Source organism: Hibiscus syriacus, unplaced genomic scaffold, assembly GCF_006381635.1.
Source record: "Hibiscus syriacus cultivar Baekdansim isolate YM2019G1 unplaced genomic scaffold, ASM638163v2 tig00111303_pilon, whole genome shotgun sequence".
Classification (NCBI taxonomy): domain Eukaryota; kingdom Viridiplantae; phylum Streptophyta; class Magnoliopsida; order Malvales; family Malvaceae; genus Hibiscus; species Hibiscus syriacus.
In genome coordinates this window covers 640,308-645,709 of record NW_024063049.1, presented here as the reverse complement: position 1 = coordinate 645,709, position 5,402 = coordinate 640,308, and positions in this window count along the sequence as shown.

Below are 5,402 nucleotides of genomic sequence, written 5' to 3'. Positions count from 1 at the left end.
ACCAGATATAGAATGTTGGGACATTTTGAAGGCTCATTCCAATCAATCAAAAATGATTCATGATGGGCATTTTTGAAGGCTCATATCAACAAGAAGCAAACACTGGGGTATGCTAAAAGCTCATATCAACCTTCAGAAAGATCATTGATTTGAAAAAATATTTCCAATGATAGAGAAAGGTATGAAAAATGAAAATGGTGAAATAGTGACAATGGAGATGACCATATATGATCATTTTGTTCATCATATGGTTGCATTATACTGGTAATTTCACCTACATTTATGCTGACAAGTTAAGGCATCCCACTTATATTCCCAATAAGCTTTGTTCTTAAGTGACATCCTACAAAAGCTCTGAATGCTATGCAAAGAGCTTCACTGAAAAAAATCTGGACAGAAGTCACATGAAAAAGAACTAGGATAAATTCTCCTTGTGATGTGTTTAGCATATTTACATCTACATTCTCCAAAGATGATAGATTCTCATTTCAAAAATGAAAGGTTTATTGGATTTTCACACAAGTTTAAGGATAAAATGAGGACACTGAGGTCATAATTCTAACTGCAGGAAGAGATCCGTAAATGAAACATTTCTTCTGAGACTTTAATGCAAATTGAGACAAAGAAGACACAAAGATACAAGTTGATCATATGGTTATTCAGAAATGCAAGCTTGATAGCATAAGTTGCTACATTGATATTTGGAGGAAACCCTGGAAGGAATTATTAAGTGGAAGAAGATTGAATTCAGCACTCTGAAGTCAAACGAAGATTGAATCGACATTTTACATTCATGAGAACATTATTTACATAAAAGATCATGCATTACATTTGATTGCATTTGCATAAATACATTTTTCACATGAAGATGCAAGGACAAAGTACCTTATAAATGGAAGGTAGAATTCAAATCCCACATACAGGAACAAGCAAAGCATGAGACTCTACCCAGGAGATAAAATGAGACTTTTAGAGTCAATTTTAACTTCACAGCGAAGGATATTGGACTCAACAAATAACTTTTCAATTTCATTCAGAGTCAACTTCACAGCGAAGGATATTAGGCTCAACAAACAACTTTTCAGTTTCATTCAGAGTCAATTTCAACTTTACAGCGAAGGATATTGAACTCAAATCAATACAACCAAAGATTGGATTTCAACTTCACAATGAAGGATATCAAATTCAAATCATTTAGAGTCAATTTAAAATTCACAGCGAAGGATATTGAACTCAAAGCAATACAATGAAAGATTGGATTTCAACTTCAAGACGAAGGATATCGTGTCCACCATCAACATTCATCTTTAGATTAGATTTCAACTTCACAACGAAGGATATCCAATTCGAGGCTTAACTTCATGACGAAGGGGTCATCCACGATTTCAACTTCACGACGAAGGATATCGTGTCAGCAACATTGGATTTCAATTTCACAACGAAGGATATCCAATTCAAAGCTCAACTTCACAACGAAGGGGCTTCCCAGTTTCATTTAGAGCTAATTTCAACTTCACGGCGAAGGATATTGGACTCTAAACAACACCAATGCAACCCTTGGATTTCAACTTCACGACGAAGGATATCCAATTATAGGCTCAACTTTATGACGAAGGGGTTATTCACGATATCAACTTCACGACGAAAGATATTGTGTCCACCAACAACAATGTCATCCACCGATCAGAACTCCTCATCACAAATGAGCAACATCATTCTTAGATAGCCAGATGTCCTCATCACGAAAGAACCGTGTTATCTCAAATATCTTTAAAGATGGCCATACGTCCTTATCACGAAGGAACAATGTCATCCACCGATCAGAATTCCTCATCATGAAGGAGCAACATCATTCTTAGATAGCCAGACATTCTCATCACGAAGGAACCGTGTTATCTCAAATATCTTTAAAGATGGCCAGACGTCCTCATCACGAAGGAACAATGTCATCCACCGATCAGAATTCCTCATCACGAATGAGCAACATCATTCTTAGATAGCCAGACGTCCTCATTACGAAGGAACCGTGTTATCTCAAATATCTTTAAAGATGGCCAGACGTCCTCATCACGAAGGGACAAAGTCATCCACTGATCAGAACTCCTCATCACGTAGGAAGAGTTATTCTTAGATAGCCAGATGTCCTCATCACGAAGGAACCGTGTTATCTCAAATATCTTCAAAGATGGCCAGACTTCCTCATCATGAAGGAACAATATCATACACCAGTTGGATCTATCCCATGAAGAATGGAACGGATTTCACATCAAAACATAAAGTCAACTGGATGAAAATTCATTGTCTTTTTATCTTTGCTCTATTCTTGTTAACACAAAAATAAACAAAGAGGGGCAGCTGTCGACAGTCATTTTCGTCTGAGACTATCATATTATTATTATTACAAAATAAATTGGGAGCCCATTTACAAAACCAGAGGCTCAGATCCAGATCCACTCTAGCAAGAATGGACTATTCCGGCGCCGCCTCCAGGTGCCCCAACCGGTGACTGCCACGACGCCGCCGCCTCCAACAGAATGATCTAGAAGAAGCAAGGATAACCGCACACCTCGCCCTATGGTGAGTCACCATCGTAGATCCGATGACACACCAAAATAAACGGTGGTCCAAGATCTTTCGAGGGCTATAAAAAGCCTTGATTTCCCTACAAAAAAGAGAGAACACAACAACAACAAGAACGCGAAGAGAAGCAACAGACGACTGAGAGAAACGAACAGAGAAAGCAAACGAAAGGAGAAAAGATCTTACCACCGTTGAAGCTCAAACATCATCGGAAAAGTGATTTTACCAAAGGTAAAATCTAAGATCTAGTCCGATTGACTAGCTTTTAGCGAAAAAGAAGCTTAGATTCGGGTCGAGGGAAAGCCGATCTACGTTTTGAGGTATTTTTATTTTTTTTGGCCACCGTAAATAGTGATTGGCGACCGAAATAGTGCCTGATGGTGGTCGGAAGGTGGTCGACCGGTGACCGGCTCTCCCTCCGGTGAGGGAGTTTAGAGATAGAAGCAAAAATGAAGAAATGAGAGAAAATGAGGATTTTAGACCATTAAAGGCCTATTTATATCATCCTCAAAACTACGTCGTTTTGGGGAGGGGCTTCTGCGTAATTTCTTAAATGTGCAAATCATGTTTTTGGTCCCTGTACTTTGTATGCATTACAATTTAATCACTAGAATTGATTTTTGTGCACTATAATTTGGTTTTTAGATTTTATTTTATTTTATTTTAATCATTAATCGCATATTTACATATATTTAGGGTAGATAACATATTTAGTCTTCGATGTTTTAATTATTTATATTTTAATCTCGAATAGTCATTTAGGGTTAAATTACACTATTAGTACTTATATTTTATAATATTTTAAATTAAGACCATTAATTATATATTTTTACAATTTAATCACTGAGGTTAATATTTAATTTTAAATAATATTTTAGGATTATTTACACTAATAATACCTAGATTTCATGATATTTAGAATTAGGATTTTTAATTTTGATATTTTACAATTTTAATCCTTTAGTTTTAAAATAATAATTTTAAATATTATTTTTAGAATTATTTACTATTATAGTACTTTGCATATTAAGTATTTATTAATAGTAACCTAAAATTTTATTATTTTGAATCATTAAATTTATTATGTGTGTTTGGGTTATTTTATTTTATAAAATAAATTATAAAACATTTTCTTAACTTATTAGGATTATTTTAAATAGTTTGTTGGTATAAAATAATATCCTTAATATTTTTATGGGATCATAAATTGAAATTAAATACAAATTTGTTAATTTATTGCAAAGACATTAATTAATAAACAAGGTACCAATTTTGGGCGTTGTGGGGGTGTTAATCCTTCCCCACACGTAACCGACTCCCGAACTCATTTTCTGGTAAGCAGACCCTTTTTGTATTTTTTTAATATTATTTTTATAAATTTTATTAAAATAACATAACATTTTTTGTGACCAATCACACCTTAATAAAATGATTGGTGGCGACTCTAAAAATTGTGTTTTATCTTATACCAGAAGAAAAACACTCACTTTTTCGAGACGAGATTTAGAAAGCAACGACACTTGTTTTCACCAGACGAAATACCATCTCGACAATAATGTTTGATCTGATTTGACTACTGTATAAATTACCTATTTTGAAACCTCATTCCTAATTTACTAAAATGTAAAGCATGATTGCCTGGATTATGATTTCTGGTTACTGTTTTACTGAACTGATGATCTGTCTCAACTCTGATTTACTACTACTGGTTACTGTCTGAAAAATGTTTTATTCGGGGCACTCTGGGATCTGGTATGAAGACTCTGGCAGGTTCAGTCGCTGTTGGTAATTCATTGGATAGGTTCAGCACCAACTGGTAATTTGTTATGGACCTAAGGCAACCCTTGGGTAGGGTTTGCGGCCCCGAGATTTTTCTTGGGTAAGCCTCCGTGGCCCTGAGAATTGTCTTGGATAGGCTTTCAGGCCCCAAGGTACTCCCTTATGTTGTGCGGTTCTGGGGAACTGCACATGGCGTTCGGTTGGAGGATGATACGAAGTTTTTAAATTAAAAACTCTTGTGATGTTTTAATGGCTGTGATTTGCACTGATTTTAAAAGCATAACTGTATATTTTTATTTTTATTTTTGCACTGTTGGGACACATTGAGCCTCTAGCTCACTTTTCAAACTGTTTTACCCCCATTTTAGATATTCTCGGATAGGCACTCCGTATCAGGCACTTGGAGGATTGGCACATTTAGTACAGATCTTTTTGTTGTAATGTTTCTATCTTCTGAACTGCTTTTAATTATGGTGACATGTGTCTTATTTTTGAAGTACTTATCTTTTTATGATGTTTACTACTTTTGCTACTGATATTTGATTTATTGTGCTTCAGATTTGTTACATGTTTTATTTTACCTGGTCGCTTTTAGTTTTATATTTACGAGTTGGATTTTTTATCGTTAATTATGATACTTTTATAAATGTCATTTGTAATATGATTTAAATTATCGAATAACGTTTTTGGAAAAAGTTTTTAAGAATCTTTAATGTAATCCGCTAAACTTAGTCGAAACACATAGGCTGGGTCTAGGAGTTACATACGGAGTCAAGATTCCAACTCAATGGTCAGAGACGGACTCATGAATTCATATCAGGGGTGAGAAGTTAAAAGTTATGTTAAAAGTTTTAGGGGTGCGAAATTAGATAATCAATGAATATGGACATATTAAAAAAACAAACACAAACACAATTTTAAAATTTTAGGGATACTAAACAAGTGAATGTGGACACATATAATTAAAAAAAACACAAGCATAATTTAAAATTTTAAACAAACACATTTTCTTTTGACAAATTAAACAAACACACTTAGAAATA